Raw genomic sequence first — 19,821 nt, forward strand, 5'->3', positions numbered from 1 at the left:
CCCTTTGTGGGGACCTCTTCCGGAGTTTACTTCATAGCACATTCAATCAATGAATCAATGAATTCAATCAATGAACTACAGTGTCATGCTTTGTTCTATACGATGGGGATAAAATAAAGTCTTCAGACACGAAGTCTGACCTTGGAGGGTTTATGTGGGTTAAGTAGAGCAAGGGAAGGAGTGCAGGAGTGATATTAAAACTAAATCCTGGGACGCCTGGGTGGTCTGCCTTTAGCTCAGGGCGTGATCCCACCATCCAGGGATTGAGTCCCACATTGAGTCCGGGATCTGGCTCCCTGCAGGGGGCCTCTGCCTAGTCTCTGCCTGTGTGTGTGTGTGTGTGTGTGTGTGTGTGTGTGTGTGTGTGTGTGTCTCATTAATAAATAAATAAAATTTGAAAAAAAAAAAAAAAAACTTAAAAACCAAAGTGGGCCTTGCTTGCTCTGCGGGTAAGCACAGGCTTGAACCTAAGAGCAAAGGAGAAGCTCTGAGGATCTTGAGCTGAGTTCTGATTTTTTTTTTTTTTAAGATTGTATTTATTTATTTGACTGAGACAGAGAGTATAACCAGGGGGAGGGAAGAGGGAGAGAGAGAAGTAGACTCCTCACCCAGCAGGGAGCTAGATAGATGCTCAGCAGCTCGACTCCTGGGTCCAGAGAGGGGAGTCTGCTTCTCCCTCCGCCCCTCCCTCTGCTTGTATTCTCTCTGTCAAATAAATACAATTTTTTTTTAATTTTATTTATTTATGATAGTCACAGAGAGAGAGAGAGAGAGAGAGGCAGAGACACAGGCAGAGGGAGAAGCAGGCTCCATGCAGGGAGCCCGATGTGGGATTCGATTCCGGGTCTCCAGGATCGCGCCCTGGGCCAAAGGCAGGCGCCAAACCGCTGCGCCACCCAGGGATCCCAAATAAATACAATTTTTAAAAATTTTTTAAATTAAATTTTTATTTTATTTTATTTTATTTTTAATTTACGATAGTCACACAGAGAGAGAGAGAGGCAGAGACACAGGCAGAGGGAGAAGCAGGCTCCATGCACCGGGAGCCCGTTGTGGCACTCGATCCCGGGTCTCCAGGATCAGGCCCCGGGCCAAAGGCAGGCGCCAAACTGCTGCGCCACCCAGGGATCCCTAAATTAAATTTTTTTTTTTTTAAATTTTTTTTTTTTTTTTTTTTTTTATGATAGAGAGAGAGAGAGAGAGAGAGAGAGGCAGAGACATAGGCAGAGGGAGAAGCAGGCTCCATGCACCGGGAGCCCGACGTGGGATTCGATCCTGGGTCTCCAGGATCGCGCCCTGGGCGGAAGGCAGGCGCCAATCTGCTGCGCCACCCAGGGATCCCTAAATTAAATTTTTTTTTTAATTTTTTTTTTTTTTTATGATATATATATATATAGAGAGAGAGAGGCAGAGACATAGGCAGAGGGAGAAGCAGGCTCCATGCACCGGGAGCCCGACGTGGGATTCGATCCTGGGTCTCCAGGATCGCGCCCTGGGCCGAAGGCAGGCGCCAATCTGCTGCGCCACCCAGGGATCCCCCTAAATTAAATTTTTAAAAAATTTTTATAAAGTGTGCCTGAGTGGGATCCCTGGGTGGCGCAGCGGTTTGGCGCCTGCCTTTGGCCCGGGGCGCGATCCTGGAGACCCGGGATCGAGTGCCACGTCGGGCTCCCGGTGCATGGAGCCTGCTTCTCCCTCTGCCTGTGTCTCTGCCTCTCTCTCTCTGTGTGACTATTATGAATAAATAAATAAAATCTTAAAAAAAAAAACCCATCAAATAAAGTGTGCCTGAGTAGCTTAGTCGGTTAAGCGTTTTCCTTCAGCTCAGGTCATAATCTCAGGGTCCTAGGACAGAGCCCCACAACAGGCTCTCTGTTCAGCAAGGAGTCTGCCTCTCCCTCTCCCTCTGTGTTTTCTAAAATAAATAAATAGAAATCTTAAAAAAAAAGAAAGAAAAAGAAAAGAAAGAAAAAAAAGAAAAGAAAAGAAAAGAAAAAGAAAGACTAGTCTGGCTATAATGTGGAGAATGGATTAGAAGGGGGTAAAGTCAGAGGTACCTGGCTCGCTCAGTGGCTAGCACATGACTCTTGATCTCAGGGTTGTGATTTCAAGATCCATACTGAATGGAGATTACTTAAAAACAAACTCTTAAAAGAAGAAGAAGGAGAAAGAGAAGGAGAAGGAGAAGGAGAAGGAGAAGGAGAAGGAGAAGGAGAAGGAGAAGGAGGAGGTAAAGTCAGAGCCAAGGAACCAGGTTGGGACTCCGTAGCAGAAATCCAGGGGAGAGTGGCTTAAGTAGGGTACTCAGAAGGAGAAAAGTAGCTGCTGACATCTAGAAACTAGCCTAGTACTTACAACAAGGCCTTCCTTGATGTTCTCATGCTGATACTTTCAGAATACCAACATAAGATGAAGATACACTGTGATCAAAACAAGCCCATTCCATAATCACATCTGAACACAGAAAAAACATAAACATTGTCCAAATCACAAAAGTCCAAAAAGCTTCCTATCCTGGCTAATATGAATGACTGTTGCTTCTTTACCCATCATCCATTAGCCTCATTCTAGTCTTCCCTCCTTCTAGGTAAGACTTATTAAGAGACCCAATAATAAAACAATGCCACTTCCTAAAAACATTGAATCCAGAGCCTCACTTGCTTAAACCCTCCCCAAAATCACCTAACACAATCCCAAGTCCTATCATAAGTTCTTTCTAACACCCTCCGACTACCTACCTAACTACCCTGCAGTTTCCCATGGTATGTGTTTTTTCTCACTGTAATAAGTAATAAAGCCAAGTTGCTCCAATACAAATATGTTCCCAGCAGCATTTGGATGGAGAGCATTTACAGTGCATCAGCACTGGGCACAGTGACCAACTCTGGCTTAGACAATTGAGCAAAAGAGAGCACACTGGATAAGGAACAGGCTTGTAGGAAAAGACAATGAATTCTTTTTTGGACAAGTTGAGCTGTTTATGGGCCATTCCAATGAAGATGTCTAGTAAACAGTTAGATACAAGGATATGCAGACCAGGAGATCCTGGGGTGAGATGATGTTGGGGACATGGCAGCATAGATATGGTAAATGAGGCCAAGGTGATGGGGAAGTTGCTCTAGGCAGAGCATAGCGAATGAGAAAACAAGAGGACTTAGGACAGAACCCTGAAGAAAGTGTAGGGCTAGATCGTATGAATGGTCAACAAATAAGAAGAGGAGACCCAGGAGAGTGCAAGGTCCCAGAAAGCAAGGGTAGAGATCATTTCTGGAAGAAGGGCAGGTCAATAGTGTCAAATGTTATGAGAGGTCAAGAAAGATTGAAGTATTTGGGGCACCTGGCTGGTTCAGTTGTAGAGCATGTGACTCTTGATCTCTGGGTTGTGAGTTCCAGCCTGGAGATTACTAAAAAAAAAAAAAAAAAAAAGATTCAAGTATCTTCTAGGATTATGTGAATGAGGTCAGTAGTGGCCTTGGTGGAGGGGTGGGTACAGGAGCTAGAGCACAGATGGGTTCAAAAGAGAAGAAGAAAGGACATCACTAGAATGGGAATGGGGCAGTTTCAGAGATTTCTATTTTGTATTTCCCACTGTGATAGCTCTTTTTCCCAGGCCAAAGACCCTAATGTGGCATTATTCCAACTCCAAGTGTATCAACCCTGTTAAACACCCAGGGACCAGGAAAATGATGTATGGAGTACACAAAGCAAGCTCCTATACAGCCCCTACTCCAAAAATCAATGGAATACATTGTCCTCAGATAGAGGACATATCCGATGTTAAACTGATAAGAACAGATACCACGCTCGATCTTAGCCAAAAGGCCAAGAATCTATACTACCTGTATCAACCTCCCATCATCCCTCCAGTCCCAAAGCTTCCTCCCGCAGTGCACAAATGCAACATGTGAGCCTGGCGTCCTTATAATCTTCAACATCCTCATCTTCCCTGAGACCAGGCTAATCCTTCCCAATATCCAAGCTCCACCACAATCCAGATAATTCTGTTATCAAATTGGGACCGTTTCTGGGACGCCTGGGTGGCTCAGCGGTTGAGCGTCTGTCTTTGGCTCAGGGCGTGATCTCGGAGTCCGAGGATTGAGTCCTACATCAGGCTCCCTGCATAGAGACTGCTTCTCCTTCTGCCTGTGTCTCTGGCTCTGTGTTTGTGTCTTTCGTGAATAAATAAATAAAATCTTAAAAGTAAAATTTAAAAAAAATGGGACTGTGTCTCCACTGAGGTTACTGGCAGGTCTCCCAATTCCTGCCAAAGCAGTGGTTATTTGCATATCCTCCTCCTCCGTTAGGGGAGGCAGTGCCTCTTACAGCCAGGTGGGGGCAGAGTTGCTCACCCAGCAAACTCGCCTGACTTCTCTGAGCAAGGAGCTCATTCCATTTGCAGGGCAATGAATTGGGGCTGGAAAAAGGTCATTCAAAATTTATGGAGATAGGGCAGCCCCGGTGGCTCAGCGGTTTGGCGCCGCCTGCAGCCCAGGGTGTGATCCTGGAGTCCCGGGATTGAGTCCCACATTGGGCTCCCTGCATGGAGCCTACTTCTCCCTCTGCCTGTGTCTCTGCCTCTCGCTGTGTTTCTCATGAATAAATAAATAAAATCTTAAAAAAAAAAAACCACTCATCCAGAAGGCAACTGGATGTACAGCTATGAAGCACAGGAAAAAGACTGGAGTTATAGGCATAATGGTGGTCATTAAAATCATGGGAGTGGAGGGGTGCCTGGGTGGCTTTTTCCGTTGAACATCTGCCTTGGGCTCAGGTCATGATCCCAAGGTCCTGGGATTGGGCATGTTTGGCTCCCTGCTTCTCTCTCTCCCTCTGCCCCTCTCCTACTTGTGCATACGTGCTCTCACTCTCTTTTGCTCTCTGTCAGATAAATAAAATCTTTAAAAAAAAAAAAATAAAGGAAGGCCCTCTCTGTCTGAGTAACATGACAAGTCCTCCCTTTGACCTCAGCATTCCCTCTCTCCTTCCCTGCTTAACATTTACCATGGCATTTAACTCTTAACATAGTATTTTTTTTTCTCTACTCACCAAAATATAAGCACCAAGGGAGCATAAGGAGACTGTCTGCTTTGTTCCTTGTTATATTTCCTGCACCTAGCAGGTGCTCAAATAAATATTGGTAGAATAAATATTAACTGAATGTCACCTGTGATCTTCAAGGGCCAAGAACACTGCCTTGTTTGGTGCTTTCTCCCCTTACCCCCTTTGGAGCTTCCAAAAAGAGCATATATATATTTTTTAAGATTTTATTTATTTATTCATGGCAGACACAGAGAGAGAGAGAGAGAGAGAGAGAGGGAGGGAGGGAGAAGCAAGCTCCATGCAGGGAGCCTGATGTGGGACTCGATTCCAGGTCTCCAGGATCACACTCGGGGCTGAAGGCGGCACTAAACCGCTGGGCCATGGGGGCTGCCCTCATATGGGTTTTTGACATCCCCTTGCTTTTGAGTCACTAGGCAAGAGGCTGCAAACTCACACTTAGGCCACCTTTGACTCACAGGCATATTTGGATTGGCTTATATAATGTGCTTAAAATTTTCAAGTTAGATGGCAGCCATCAAAATGGACAAATTAGGGAACCCTGGGTGGCGCAGTGGTTTAGCGCCTGCCTTTGGCCCAGGGCGCGATCCTGGAGACCGGGGATCGAATCCCACGTCGGGCTCCCGGTGCATGGAGCCTGCTTCTCCCTCTGCCTGTGTCTCTGCCTCTCTCTCTCTCTCTCTCTCTCTCTCTCTCTGTGTGACTATCATAAATAAATAAAAATTTAAAAAAAAATGGACAAATTAAAACACAGTTCTGGGTTTCTGCAACCTCTTGGTCAGATTTTTCACACAGAGATGATGTTTTAACAGGGCAATAACCAGCTGAGCTAAAAAGCTGCCTACCTTGCCACAGACCCCTCTGGTTCATATCGCTTATCAGCATTATTCACATATCTACAGGTGTATAAGTTGCAGATCCCGGACCCAAATTCCCTCTTTCCATTCCCATTGCCATTATGCTTGTTAGCACAGAATCCACTTGCCTATTGCCTAAACTACTATGACAATCTAATCAATGTCATTGTCTGCATTTATCCCTCCATTTATCAATTTCCTATCACCTCCCTGCTCAAAAACCTGTTTTTCCCCCTCATTATCTCTAGTTCACAAAATCTTTGCATTCCAGCCCTTCCTCATTTGGCCTTCCCCAGGAAATCCTTTCCAGTTTTATATTATACAATTCCCCTTCAGCCCATCTTTCATTAATGACATCCATACCCTTCCTTTCTGTTCCAGCTGCGAGCCCATGCTCAAATTTTCTTTACCTGAAATCCTTACCCCACTCCCATTCCTGCAGTCTATCTACTCTTCAAGGCCAGGCATTCTATAAAGCATTCCCAACTCCTATTCCCATATACAACCCCCCATATCCTCTCTACCTATTCTGGATTTTCTGAAATGTTTGTTTCATTACATACACATATTTTGTTTGTTTAGGTAATCTCTATCCCTAGCATGGGGCTTGAATTCAGGACCCCAAGATCAAGAATCACTGACTCTTTCAAATGAGCCAATCAGGCACTATCATATCTTATATATCTTTTTTTTTTTTTTTTTCATTCAGAGGCAGAGAGAGAGAGGCAGGCAGAGAGGCAGAGACACAGGCAGAGGGAGAAGCAGGCTCCATGCAGGGAGCCCGATGTGGGACTTGATCCCGGGTCTCCAGGATCACACCCCAGGCTGCAGGCGGCGCTAAACCGCTGAGCCACCGGGGCTGCCCTCTTCTGTATATCTTGTTAAAACTTTTCAATCATGTATTTGAACGAGCAATTAATATTTACTGAGTAAATAAACTTATTTTAGTCCCTAAATGTATTCAAATTGGAATTCTCTCAGTTACTCTGGGATACACATAGGGGCAACGCTGCGCCCAAAATAGTGACAATTTGGCGGGAGGAGGGGCAGAAAAAAAATCTTAGACATTAAAGAGGTTTCTGGCCCTCCAAAGGATCATCATACAAATATAAAGTGTATCATTGGTATTAAAGTTTCATTAGCGGGATTGGAGAGAGTAGTCTTTTTAAGACTCCTGGGGAGGGGGGGAGAGGATATTGAAAAAAAGATCGAGATACAGTCCCAGGGATCTGTGCATTTTGCCGGCTCCCTGACTACCTCGAGCAGTAACTGTGGGATCAGAGCAGTAAAGTATAGTGGTCCGAAGTGCAGGCACTGGAGTCAGACTGAATAAGGGCCCCTTACCTTTAAAATGGGGCCAGTTATGGGCTAGCTTGGGATTTGGGAGAACTAAAGTAATCAATTAAAAAAAAAAGTAATCAATTCCTGTAGTGTGCTTAAAATAGCGTTTCCAAAATTAGCGAATATTAGCCCAATTCCCAGCGACAGCGGACCAGACAGCAGGTCATAGATGGCCGCTCAGGAAAAATCAGAACCTGTCAGAAAAGCGGAGCACTTACCGCCTGATTCACTTTCCATAAAGGGTTCCAGGCAAGGGACCACCCACCCACCCCCTAAGGACCCCGCGCACCAGGCTAGGCGGCGGCCATGGAACCCAGATGACACCAGTCCAGGATTCGGGAGGTTCGGGATCCGCGGAGGCTGCACACTGGTTTAGGGTGTGTGTGGGTAAGGGGGGTGCTCAGGGAAGGGTGCCGGGACAGGCAGCCGTGACCGAGGCAGGGCGTCGCAGCTTCCATGCGAAGCCTCCGCCCTTCAGTCCCAGGAAAGCCGGGTACCAACCTCCCAGTAGTAAGACCAGACCGCCCGCGCGCTTCCCTAAGGCGCATGCGCACCTTTTTCGCGCCCCAGCTCCTGGGGGGCTTACGAAACTCCCGCCTTCTCAGTAATTCTCTACCCACAACCCCCCGGGTTCGAGCGCCCTCTCCTTATGCGCCTGCGTCGCCATAGTCCCGCCTGCCCCTTCCCGTGGGCCCTTGCGAGGAGGTATTTAAGTGTCTCGCTGCGGTCCTTCGGTCTCATTTTTCCACGGCAGTTGGTGAGTTTATTTTTGCTTTATGTTTTTTAAATGACTTGAGCAGAAAAACTGGGTGAGCGTAGGATGCCTGAGCACTCATTGATGGGTGAGGGAGGGATGAGCAATCTCGGCCGTGGCCTCGACTGCACGGAGCCGCGGCGGAGCTTTGCGGAGGACAAAATGGCGGTGGCGGGCCGCGCTGGAGGCCCTCTCTGTGATGAGAACCTTTCACAGACCTGTACTGATCTCCGTGAGGATAAAAAAAAACTCTGAGGAGGGCAGCCCGCGTGGTAAAGCGGTTTAGCGCCGCGTTCGCCGCAGGGCCTGATCCTGGAGACCCGGAATCGAGTCCCACGTCGGGCTCCCTGCATGGAGCCTGCTTCTCCCTCTGCCTGTGTCTCTGCCTCTCTCGGTCTCTCATGAATACATAAATAAAATGTTAAAAACAGGAGACGGGCCTTGGCACAGCCGGAGTCCAACATTGTCGTAGCTCCGGAAAACAAAGCGCTTGTGAAATGCATGGCTGTTGATTTAATATTCTTTGGTCTGCAGGTTCCAGGCGCACTTGGGAACGCCGAAGAATGGAAAAGAACCGACTTGCTAGAGTAAGTGTGACAACCTTTACCGCGTTCCTCTGTTGGAGGGTTCAGGGAAGTCCCGTGGGATGTGCTACGGGGATGATACTAGGAATTGAACTCTCTCTTTCTGATGGGTTGGTGGAGAAAACGTAAAGATTCTGAGTAGCACCATTCCGCAGCAAACGTCTGCGTTTTTAGCGCGGATTTCCTAGGAACGAACATGAGACAGACTGCAAGGTGTGGAACTAAGTGAGGGGTGCTCTTCGTTTTTTTTTTTTTTTTTTCCAGATGTGGTTCAGCTCCAAAGACCTTAAAGTTTGGAGGATGAGATCAGACCTGTCTCTATGGAAAAAAAAGACCTGTCTCTATGAACTAGGCATTACCGTGGTGCTCCGGGTGAGTATGCAGGGATTTCCGCAGGTGTGGGTGGGCATGGTGTCTAGGTGGGGTTGCTTCTTGTTCGAATTGTGCTGACCACTCTATGATGAACATAAAAAAGACAAGCATATGGCTGAACTTAGAAGTGATGTCATCTTACTGCTGAGAAGTGGGCCAAGAGTACTTAAGGGTCTATGACTATAGTCATAGAAGTGATTATTGCTAGGTACATGTAATGCCTTCTGTTTCTGCCTGTAGCATCTCTTCTCTAAGCCTGAGGAATCCAACTGACCTCCACAGTGAATACAGGTAATAATTGTTCAAATGGGGGGGGGTTGGAGAATTCTCTCCAGTTTTGCCTACAACCAGAAGAGCAAATGTCCAGTGGAGCAGTGTTGCCTTTTTGCTCCTTCCAGCTTGTTCCTTTTGGAATGACTTTCCTGTGGAGGGAGAGAGCAGCCCAGCTGTATACTTCTTGTGAGGCTATGCTCTCCCTTACCCCATACGTCACTGTCAGATGATTTGAATAGATATGCTGATCCTCTGTGAGGTACAACAATTAATAGCATGTTAGAGTTCTGATGACAGTTTCTGTTAACAAGGAAACTTCATTCCATCCTAATATTTTTGGGTAACTGTTTGTTCACCTTTTACAGGTTGACTTGATGGTGATCCATTCATCTATTTACAGTAAGAGCTTTTCCCAGTATTGTGATTAGTTAGCATACATGTGAATCCGTAATCCAAAGGATGATTTTATCATCCTGGAGTTTTTTTTGGTTCATTTGAGCAGAGACTTGATTGGCCCATATAGATTACTGGTTCTTTTTCTTGTTTGTTAATCTTTTTTCTGAGTGATTTTTTTTTTTTTTTTTTTTACAAGTAGGCTCTGTGCCCAACATGGGGCCGAAACTCAGGACCTCAAGATCAAGAGTTGGGTGCCCCACCAACTGAGCCAGCCAGGCATCCTTTGCTTTATTTCTTCTGGGTACTCCTTTGATCTGTCCAGGGTTGAGCTCTCCAAAAGCAACATTAAGGATGGTGAGTACTTGTAACTTTAATAGTTGTGGCTTATCCCGAGTATGTGCCGGTGAGGAGAGCAAGCATCCTGTCTTACCCCCTGTTCAGTTCCAGAGCCAGTAATGGTGAACCCACTGGGACTGACTGGGAGAGAGGATGAGAATTTGTTCCATAGGGAACAGTCTGAGGCACAGCATATGCCTGTTAGTAACATCTGGCTTTTCTTAGCTTAAATCCAGTAGCCATAGCTAAAATAGATTTTGAATTTTCACTAATTGTTTGGATCCTTCACTAATTATGTGATCTCATTCAGGAGCAGCTTGTTTCCTGTATGCTACCCCAAAGTCTCCAGAGCTAACAGGTTAGTTGATTAATGTCTGTGGCTCATGCCACCAAATCTGCAGTTTCCATGATGAGTCAAACTAGCTCACTATGACCTACACAATGAAAATAAATGAACACCTGAGAAACTGGAGACAGCTGGAGTGGAGGCGGGATGCTATGTGGAAGGGCCTTTTTTTATTCACCCACATCTTCATCCTCTAGGTCCTGTTACACCTATAACCTGCTTGTTTGCTGAAAGGTGAGTAGTTTCTTTATGTGGTACAAGAAATACATTGGGCAGAAAAGTACCCTTTTGGGAGCCTAAATCCATGATGACTTATGTGGAATCTCGTTCGGCTGATAACTTGCTGTTGAGACTCGGAAATCTGACTTCCCTAGGAATGATAGTTTAAATGGGAAGAATTTTTATTGCTAGAGGTAAGCATTACTGATTTCCCTTATTTGTATCAGGTCCAGTACCTTGTGTGGGACTCAAGAATGATTTGAGGTAAATGCCTTTATAACCCTATTATTTAGTTGCTATAAATTAGGTGGGGGTGGGGAGTGTTGGGTGGCACTTTGGTCTGGGTAGTTGTAAGAAGACATTACTGGTTTACTCCAAAGTTCTGTCTGGCCATTCTGAACCACTTGCAACAAGCTCCCCCTCTCCAGTGATGAATTCAATACCGCCCCAGTCTGATCACCGTGACTGAAAGGTATTTTCTGAGCAGTGAGCTTGTCTTGCTGAGGTGACAACAGTGAGAAATGTATCAAGTAGGTTTTAAGCCAGTCTTGTGGACTACTGGTGGTTACTGAAAAATACGTGCCTGAAACCTTAGCTCATGATGGGAGGCTTAGTTGTCAATCGTTCTTTTGCAGGAACCCTCAGCCATTTTTCTGTTCAGCTCCAGTCTGAGGCAAGTAAATTTACATACAGAGTGACCCAAACTAGAACCTCCCAGTGAAGAAACAGTCACATGTCTTACCTCCTGTCCTAGTCCCAGAGCCTGTAAAGGTGAACCCACTGGGGCTGGCTGGGGGAAGGAAGGACATTTGCTCCGGAAGGAACTGTCTGAGGGATCATAAGAGATTTCTAAATATGGGAAAAGGGAATAAATCATTTGGTGAAGTCAACTGTACATACTTCTTTGTAGGTCTAAAGAAAGAACAAAGCTTTTATATAACAGGTATGTATCTGTTTAAATATTGGTATTTTGTATTTAATAGACTAGGATAAACAGAAAAATGTACCTAGAAAAAGGCTTTTAAAATGTGACCTAGGGATCCTCAGTGGTTTAGTGCCTGCCTTCCGCCCAGGGCATGATGGTGGGGTTCCCGGGAGGGAGACTGCTTCTCCCTCTGCCTGTGTCTCTGCCTCTGTCTGTCTGTCTCTGTCTATCATTAATCAATCAATCTTTTTAAAAAAAAATGTGAACTAGGGGCAGCCTGGGTGGCTCAGCGGTTTAGCGCTGCCTTCAGCCCAGGGTGTGATCCTGGAGATCCAGGATCAAATCCCACATCGGCTCCCTGCATGGAGCCTGCTTCTCCCTCTGCTTGTGTCTCTGCGTGTGTGTTGTTTTAAGATTTTACTTATTCATTAGAGACATAGGCAGAAGGCTCCCTGCAGGGAACCTGATGTGGGCTAGAACCCAGGGATCACAACCCCTGGGTTGTGACAGATGCTCAACAATGGAGCCACCCAGTTGCCCTGAGCACACACCGACCATTGTGCCTTGTTGAAATGTTGGCTGGGTTTGGGTGATAACTTTGGTGGGCTTGGCTACAGCCACTGGAAGTCAGTGGTACATGTGGACATCAAGGATTCCTTTACTCAAAAAAATAGCTGTCAGAGTCTGGTGTTCCACTGCCCTTTTTCTGCACATGAAACAAACATGGTTGCTGTGGAGTCGGGTTTGTCTGTAGGAACAGGTCTCTACAGCCCTTGAATTGCTGTTCTGTGGCGAACCTCCAGGTCTCGGCGTTTATTCCCTTTTTCCTGATTCCTCGTTTTTTAGTTTTTTTTTTCTCTAGGCTTTTTTTATTCATGTGGGTGACTTGGGCCCTCTCTGCACAAGTCACTGCTTGGGGGGTCACCTGGGTAGCTGAGTCCATTAAACATTTGACAAGCTCAAGCCCTGCACTGGGTTCCACACTGGGCATGGAGCCTACTTAAAAGTCACTGTTAGGGATCCCTGGGTGGCCCAGCGGTTTAGCACCTGCCTTTGGCCCAGGGCGCGATCCTGGAGACCCGGGATCGAATCCCACGTCGGGCTCCCGGTGCGTGGAGCCTGCCTCTCCCTCTGCCTGTGTCTCTGCCTCTCTCTCTCTCTCTCTCTCTCTCTCTCTCTCTCTCTCTCTCTCTCTCATAAATAAATTAAAAAAAAAAGATTTACAGTAAAGGAAGTTGTCAAACCTGAAACACTAGGTGGTAGTTGTAGGTGTGCTTAGGTCAATGATTCTTAGTCTGCAGAGCAGCTACATCGTTTTCTACACCTGGAAGCTCAAATCTGCACGCTTCACATTTTCACAAACTCCATCTCCATCCCACCAGGCAATTCTGGCTGCAATGAGTAGTTCTCATAGTGAACATTCTTCTATTCAAACTGAGAAGGATGGATGCCAAATGATGAAATTGGATTCACTTTCATATGCGAGTTTTTAGAGTATATTGTGTCAGAATTACAGGGCAACTTAGGGATGCCTGGGTGGCTCAGCCAGCTGAGTGTCCAGCTCTTGGTTTTGGTTCTGGTCTTGGTCTTGGGGCTTGATATTCGTAGCACCTCTATCCCTTACCATGGGAGGAGGTGCTATGAATATACTCAGAAGAACAGAGGAGGGGAGGGCCAGCAGTTACAATCCTACTGTTCAACCATTAGGCCAGGCTGTTACCTCTGGGAGCCTGGAGGCCACTGTTACCCTAATCTAGCCCAGAGAAGTGGTCTAGACCAACACAGGAGCCAGGCCATATTCACCAGGAGAGTGCTTGACAAGACTTCCAGGAACACTGTTTTCACTATTTGGCAAATGAATTCAAATTCAGGTCCAAGTCAATGGCTACTTTGGCTGAAAGATGAGAGGAATAATAAACAACTTGGAGAAATGTGGGAGGATGACAGGCCTGGCTTGTGTTCCTGATGCCTCAGATCTCTCCCCCTGAGCTTCAGGTGTGTCCACTCACCCCTTGACCTCACTTGAAACCCAACTGGACGTTGAGACACATGGTTCCCTGCCCTGCTCAGATCTTATACGCTCCTGTCCCCCACCCCTGTAAATGGCCACAGCGCTGACAGGCTGCTCTGCCCAAACCTAGCAGTATACTCAGAAGAGCCACGGCCTTGCTCTTGCTTTTATTGACTGCTGTTGGGTTACATTTTAGAAGAAGAGGAAAAAGGAAAATAAGACCGCCAATACAGAAGATATTTGAGAGCACTGGTTTTCAACCAGGGGTGATTTTGACCCCCAGAGAACATTTAGCAAGCCCTGGAGATACTTCTGATTGTTACAGCTTTGGGGGTGCTGTATTACTGGCATCCAATGGGGAGAACCTACAATGCACAGGAGAGTTCTCCACCACACCCCAAACAATGAATTCTTCAGCTGAAAATGTCTAGTCCTAAGTTGCAGACACCCTGAGATACATGAGAAATGCTGGCAGAGAACAAGAATCTGATTTGGTGAGGTGGCCAGGGAAGGCATCTCTGAGGAAGTGACATCTGAGCTAAGATGGGAAAGAAGGTGGAGAGATGTGGAGGCTGAGGAGCAGCCCATGGAATGAAATGGAGTCGTTCAGAATGTATTTTGGAGTAGAAGCAATAGGACTAGCTGATGGATGTGGAGAGGAGATGAAAAATGTTCCAGTGGGGACAGTGGGAACCATTTTGGATAGAGGGGAGTCTGAAATGCCTCCCAGACATCCAGGGAGAGAGTCCAGCAAAGGTGATATGGCATAGGTTTAGAAATAAGGGCTCCATAGCCAGGTTGCCTGACTTTGGAGTCCTGCCACTTACTAGCCATGTGACCTTAAGAAAACCACCTAACCTGCTGTGGTTCAGTTTCCCCATCTGTTAAAGAGGGAAAATGATAGTAACTACTCTCAAGGCTGCCAAGGGGCTAAGACCAATTAGCAAAGAGAGTGAAATTGGTGGCCAAAAGGAGAGCTGGTCCTTCTTTTCCAGGAGCTGCCCAAATCCATCCCAGAGTTGCCACAGGAAAGTGGGTCCCGTAGTGCCAGCTCCCAGAGGCAGCACTCTCGGACAACCCTGCAACCGGCCTCCCACAGGACCTCCCCATCTGTGCCTCTACTTGGTATGGCCTCTTGTTAGGTGTTTGGATACCTTCTGTCAAGTTCTCTAGCCTCTTGAGGACTGTGGTTAACTTGTAGGCTAGTGAATGGGCCTAGGGGACGCTAAGGGTCTGCCTGGAAGTTGTATACTAAATAAGTATACAGCAACTCATTTGGGTAAAGCTTCAGCAGATTCTCAGAGTGGTTGGGAAATGCAATAAAGTTAAAATTAAGGGGATCCCTGGGTGGCTCAGTGGTTGAGCATCTGCCTTCGGCCCAGGGCCTGATCCTGGAGTCCTGGGATCAAGTCCCACATTGGGCTCCTTGCATGGAACCTGCTTGTTCCTCAGCCTGTCTCTGGGTCTCTCATGAATAAATAAATCTTTTTTTAAAAAATGGGAGGGGAAATGTTAAAAGCCTTTGAATATTATGCAACAGTTAACAGAATATTGGTTTCATGAAAATAAATAAATTTAGAATATGCACCTGGAAAGCATATTCCTTGGCCTCACTTTGCCTGTCCTCAAAGCCAGTGATTCTCTGTGAACTCTACCACTTGCGTCCAGTTCTGCAGTCAGGGCCCAAGGCTCTCACCTAGATGATCACAGGATTCTTCTGTTTTCCCCAGGAAACTGAACGTCAGGAAGGCAAGGACCCCATCTGATTTTATTATTGCAGAATGTGCTCAACAAGCACAAGTGAACAAAAGGCTTCCCAGGAGCAAATGTAATCCCAAGTTCTTATGGCACCTGCACCATCAGTCTCCCTTACTTGTGTAGGAAGAAGAAGGGGTAACAGCAAACTGGGTGAAGGAGCCACTCCCCACTTATCCTGGCTTCCAAGGAAGATGGCGGCTGCTGCAGAGTGCAGCCCTGTCTGGGGAATTGCCCACCACAAGATCTATGATCTGTGCTCCAGTACAAAGGCTGTAGCCTGGGCAGAAGGTGAAGCCTGCTCAGCTTGCGGGCTGTGGCTTGCCTGAGGTTGGGTCTTGAAGAATTTGGAAGTCGAGATGAAAAGAAACTGAATTTGGGGGGCACCTGGTTGGCTCAGTGGTTGAGCGTCTGCCTTTGGCTTGGGTGGTGATTCTGGAGTCCTGGGATCAAGTCCTGCATCAGGCTCCCTGCAGGAAGCCTGTTTCTCCCTCTGCCAAGTCTGCTTCTGTCTCTCATGAATAAAATCTTTTTTTAAAAAACCTGAATTTTGCTTTTGCCCCTGTATTCGTGTTTACTGTTGTCACAGATTACCACACTCGATGGCCTAAGACAAAACTTGTTATCTTACAGTCCTGAAGGTCAGGTGTCCAAAACGGGTCTCACTGGGCCAAAATCAAGCTGTGTTGGTAGAGTTGCATTCCAATCAGGAAGCTCTAAGGAAGAATCTGTTCCCTTGCCTCTTCCAGCTTCTAAGGGGCCGCCCATATCCATCTGATCACCTTCCATCTTCAAGCCAGCAATGCCTCATCCATCTGCATGCCCCATCATTCTGACGTTGGCTCCTGCCTTCCCTCTCCCTAAGGACCTTTGTGATTACAGGGCCTACCAGATTATCCAAGATAATCCCCCAAACCCTAATTTAACCATTTCTGAAAAGTACTTTTTGCCATGCAATGTAACACACTGGAGAGGCCCTGAGAATCCGGATCCGGGCATCTTGGTCTTGGCTGCCACGCCCTCTCAATTCAGCACCTCACTGGAGGCTTTGGGTTTACTTCTGGGGACCTATAGAGACTGCCTCTATTAACATCGGGGACACAATACTGAGAGCCGTGTTCTCTAAAAGCACAGATCACACACATTCTGCTAGTTGAAAGCCTGTCGGGGAGAAAGAAGTTCCTACCAGGTCACTTCGACCCGGAGATTCGGCCTCTATTTCCAGCCTGGGTATAGATCTTGTGAAGGGGGTTTGGGACAGAACGTTCCACATTTATATAATACAGTTTCCAAGGAAACGGGACCCCAAGTCCCTTCTCAGCCCGGCCTGATCTCAATCCCTTTCCTACAGCCGGATTTGCTTTGAGCCTACGAAAAGAGCTGCTTCGCTCAAGTTTTATCTGCGCTGGCCGCACCCCCTCCCTCCCACAGGAGTTTAGGATCCGGAATCCCAAAGGCCTTTCCCGGGGCCTCTTTTCCCCTCTGCGAAGAGCTCACGGCGTGGGACCAGAGAGCGCAGACCGCAAGTCGTAAGGGGGCGGGGGGTGGACGTTACAATCACGGGGGCGGCGAGGGGAACGCAGCCCTCCAGGCCAATCTGCACCGCCAGCCCTAGCCGCGCGCACGCTGTGCTGGTTCTCATGACCCATTTAACAGACACCGAGGCGGTCGTCCAAGCTCTGGGCCTCGTGTTTTCAAGTCACCAACTAGGCAGCGGGGATCCCAACCCGGTTCTTCGGACTCCGAAGCCAGTGCGTGGGCAGCCGCCGACTCGCCAAATAAAGGACCCGGCGAGGGGTGCCGGCACCCGCCACACCATCTGCTACCCACCAACCGAGACCGACGCCCCACCGACTCCGAGAGGCGCCTGAACGCTTTCAGACTGGCGGACTGTCGCGACGGCCTAGGAGGAAAAGAGGCCACGCCCACGTGGTCATCCGACCTCTATGTGGGCCAATCCCAAGAAAGTAAAAACAGCGGAGGGGCGGGGTTATGTAAAACCTCTAGGGCGAACTGGCAGGCTAAGGAGCAAAGAACGCTCTTTAAAGTCCTTTAGGGGGCAGCCCGGGTGGCTCGGCGGTTTAGCGCGGCTTACAGCCCAGGATGTGATCCTGGAGAGATCCGAATCGAGTCCCATGTCGGGCTCCCCGCATGGAGCCTGCTTCTCCCTCTGCCTGTGTCTCTGCTTCTCTCTGTCTGTGTCTCTAATGAATAAATAAAATCTTTAGAAAAAACAAAGTCCTTTAAAAACATTAGCTATTATTATGAATAAGACTATTGAGAAATTGAATTTAAGAACGTTGCATATTGCAAAGTAATCTAATCATTAGAACACAAAAATCACAACACTCGGAAAAGCTATACTAAGGGTAAGGCTGCAGGGGAAGCCAAGAAACTTCTATCGCTTGTCTTTTTTTGGTTGGGTGTGATATTTGTTCTTACCTACTTAATGTTTGACCCATTATTTTAACCCAGAATAATATGTTAAGTGGACCTTCAGAATTAGAAAGGGTAATAGTAATAGGAGTTTTTCTGGCTTGTTATCGCAGTTCTTTTAGGGATGGTGTACTTAGCGCCCTCCCAAAGAGATAAAGATTGTTTAAGGTTAGGACTGAGTTTAGCTTTTATTTTCGGTTTTTGTTCTGTAGTAGTTTTATGACTTATTTATTGGGATAATATTTAGTCAAGAACTACGAAATTTAGAAAGCAGCTTCTCGGGATGCCTGGGTGGTGCAGCAGTTTAGCGCCTGCCTTTGGCCCAGGGCGTGATCCTGGAGACCCCGGATCGAATCCCACGTCGGGCTCCCCGTGCATGGAGCCTGCTTTTCCCTCTGCCTGTGTCTCTGCCTCTGTGTGTGTGTGTGTGTGTGTGACTATCATAAATAAATAAAAAATTAAAAAAAAAAACTTTTAGAAAGCAGCTTCTCGCAGTTTTTAAGAGAGAGGGAAGAGGCAAAGACCTAGGTAGAGGGAAAAGCAGGCCCTGCAGCATGCAGGGACCCCGTTGGAGGACTCGATTCTGAGACTCCAGGATCATGCCCTGGGCTGGAAGGTAGATAGTTAATTGCTGAGTGTCTCATTGTAAGTCAGGTCCAGCACACAACAGGCCTAGGCCAGCCGGGTCGAGCCAGTGGTCTTCTGTTATAACACCAGGTAACATGGGGAGCTTAAAAAAAGTAAACGAACCACTCCATCCACCCTCGTCAAATAACTTATGAATCATAAAAAGTGCACCTTTTCTAAAGGTAGAGTAATGCCGGTGCATAAAGTGCAAGAAAAAGCTATTGCAGTTCGAATTGGGAAAATCCACTTTGTAAACACTGTCCTGTGTTGATGACAGCTGAAACAGGTGGAGTAGTGACTGCCTGTTTCTCAACCAGCCAGCAACTTAACTTGGTTTGTCTCAGGTTAGGCAGTGTTCTATGAAACTCTTTCTGAACTCAAGATGTTTTTTTGTTTTTTGTTTTTTTAAATTTTTTTAAATTTTTATTTATTTATGATAGTCACACACATAGAGAGAGGCAGAGACACAGGCAGAGGGAGAAGTAGGCTCCATGCACCGGGAGCCCCAGGTGGGATTCGATCCCGGGTCTCCAGGATCGCGCCCTGGGCCAAAGGCAGGCGCCAAACCACTGTGCCACCCAGGGATCCCTGAACTCAAGATGTTTTAAGGGATAACAGCGAAACAACTGCAAGGAGCTCTGTTGGGACTCGAGGATCACGCCCTGGGAAGGTAGACGCTTACAATGAGAAAACCCGCCCAAAAGAGGCTCGGCAAGATAAAGGATTTTTTTTTAATTTCTTTTATTTTTTGTATGATAGTCATACAGAGAGAGAGAGAGAGAGAGAGGCAGAGACACAGGCAGAGGGAGAAGCAGGCTCCATGCACCGGGAGCCCGATGTGGGATTTGATCCCAAGTCTCCAGGATCGCGCCCTGGGCCAAAGGCAGGCGCCAAACAGCTGCACCACCCAGGGATCCCCAAGATAAAGGATTTAAATGTAGAACTTTTTTTTTAAGATTTTTTTTTAATTTTTATTTATTTATGAGAGTCACACTGAGAGAGAGAGAGAGAGAGAGAGGCAGAGACATAGGCAGAGGGAGAAGCAGGCTCCAAGCAGGGAGCCCGACGTGGGACTCAATTCCTGGTCTCCAGGATCACGCCCTGGGCTTAAGGCGGCACTAAACTGCTGAGCCACCCGGGCTCCCTAAATGTAGAATTTTAAAGATAAGGGCGAATTCAGGTTTAGTTTAATGCTGAGCTATTTCAATACCAGGTAGGGGGGGGGGAGGGGCGGGGGCGGCGGTGCGCAAGTAGGCCAATAGCAGGTATAGACTGTGAAGTAGACCCAGGGTGATTGTTTCCTTGGTAATACGACGTTAAGATAAATGTGGAATGTGATGCCCAGAACTCGCACCAGCAGCTCTGCAGCTGAGCTGCAAACCGAGGCTTGTTTCTCTGTAGAGGCCTGTGCAGGCAAAAGTGGGATGTTTTTATTCTTACTGGTATCATCTCAAACAGTCAAGTTTTTGGTACTCTAATTTCAGAGAAGAAAAATCTCTCTGTAAGAAAACAGTAGTCACTCAAAGAAGGG

General features: G+C 47.0%; 1 long non-coding RNA gene, 8 other non-coding genes and 1 pseudogene across 18 annotated transcripts; 9 read left to right on the forward strand and 1 right to left on the reverse strand.

Moving 5' to 3' along the window:
- Nucleotides 1–3,657: 3,657 nt before the first annotated feature.
- On the reverse strand, nucleotides 3,658–3,834 carry LOC129503250 (U2 spliceosomal RNA; annotated as a pseudogene).
- A 4,664-nt stretch (nucleotides 3,835–8,498) lies between these two features.
- Nucleotides 8,499–15,775, forward strand: LOC129503027 (uncharacterized). 10 transcript variants are annotated; one of them, XR_008663111.1, is made up of 10 exons: nucleotides 8,499–8,597; nucleotides 8,859–8,966; nucleotides 9,207–9,638; nucleotides 9,832–9,989; nucleotides 10,282–10,329; nucleotides 10,515–10,551; nucleotides 10,764–10,800; nucleotides 11,172–11,479; nucleotides 14,468–14,636; nucleotides 15,203–15,775. It is a non-coding gene; the product is annotated as an uncharacterized LOC129503027 (long non-coding RNA). The 10 variants fall into 10 exon arrangements; XR_008663104.1 differs by having other exon boundaries at nucleotides 14,468–14,597; XR_008663106.1 differs by having other exon boundaries at nucleotides 9,207–9,498; nucleotides 9,605–9,638; nucleotides 14,468–15,775.
- LOC129503252 (small nucleolar RNA SNORD26) lies at nucleotides 8,662–8,737 on the forward strand. The gene has a single exon (XR_008663135.1). It is a non-coding gene; the product is annotated as a small nucleolar RNA SNORD26 (small nucleolar RNA).
- Nucleotides 9,047–9,119, forward strand: LOC129503251 (small nucleolar RNA SNORD27). Its single transcript, XR_008663134.1, has one exon. It is a non-coding gene; the product is annotated as a small nucleolar RNA SNORD27 (small nucleolar RNA).
- On the forward strand, nucleotides 9,461–9,535 carry LOC129503248 (small nucleolar RNA SNORD28). Its single transcript, XR_008663133.1, has one exon. It is a non-coding gene; the product is annotated as a small nucleolar RNA SNORD28 (small nucleolar RNA).
- On the forward strand, nucleotides 10,034–10,160 carry LOC129503256 (small nucleolar RNA SNORD22). Its single transcript, XR_008663139.1, has one exon. It is a non-coding gene; the product is annotated as a small nucleolar RNA SNORD22 (small nucleolar RNA).
- LOC129503247 (small nucleolar RNA SNORD29) lies at nucleotides 10,373–10,439 on the forward strand. Its single transcript, XR_008663132.1, has one exon. It is a non-coding gene; the product is annotated as a small nucleolar RNA SNORD29 (small nucleolar RNA).
- On the forward strand, nucleotides 10,618–10,687 carry LOC129503253 (small nucleolar RNA SNORD30). Its single transcript, XR_008663136.1, has one exon. It is a non-coding gene; the product is annotated as a small nucleolar RNA SNORD30 (small nucleolar RNA).
- LOC129503254 (small nucleolar RNA SNORD31) lies at nucleotides 10,957–11,025 on the forward strand. Its single transcript, XR_008663137.1, has one exon. It is a non-coding gene; the product is annotated as a small nucleolar RNA SNORD31 (small nucleolar RNA).
- Nucleotides 11,249–11,373, forward strand: LOC129503255 (small nucleolar RNA SNORD22). The gene has a single exon (XR_008663138.1). It is a non-coding gene; the product is annotated as a small nucleolar RNA SNORD22 (small nucleolar RNA).
- Nucleotides 15,776–19,821: the final 4,046 nt, after the last annotated feature.

This window comes from Nyctereutes procyonoides, unplaced genomic scaffold, assembly GCF_905146905.1.
Source record: "Nyctereutes procyonoides isolate TBG_1078 unplaced genomic scaffold, NYPRO_anot_genome, whole genome shotgun sequence".
Lineage (NCBI taxonomy): Eukaryota > Metazoa > Chordata > Mammalia > Carnivora > Canidae > Nyctereutes > Nyctereutes procyonoides.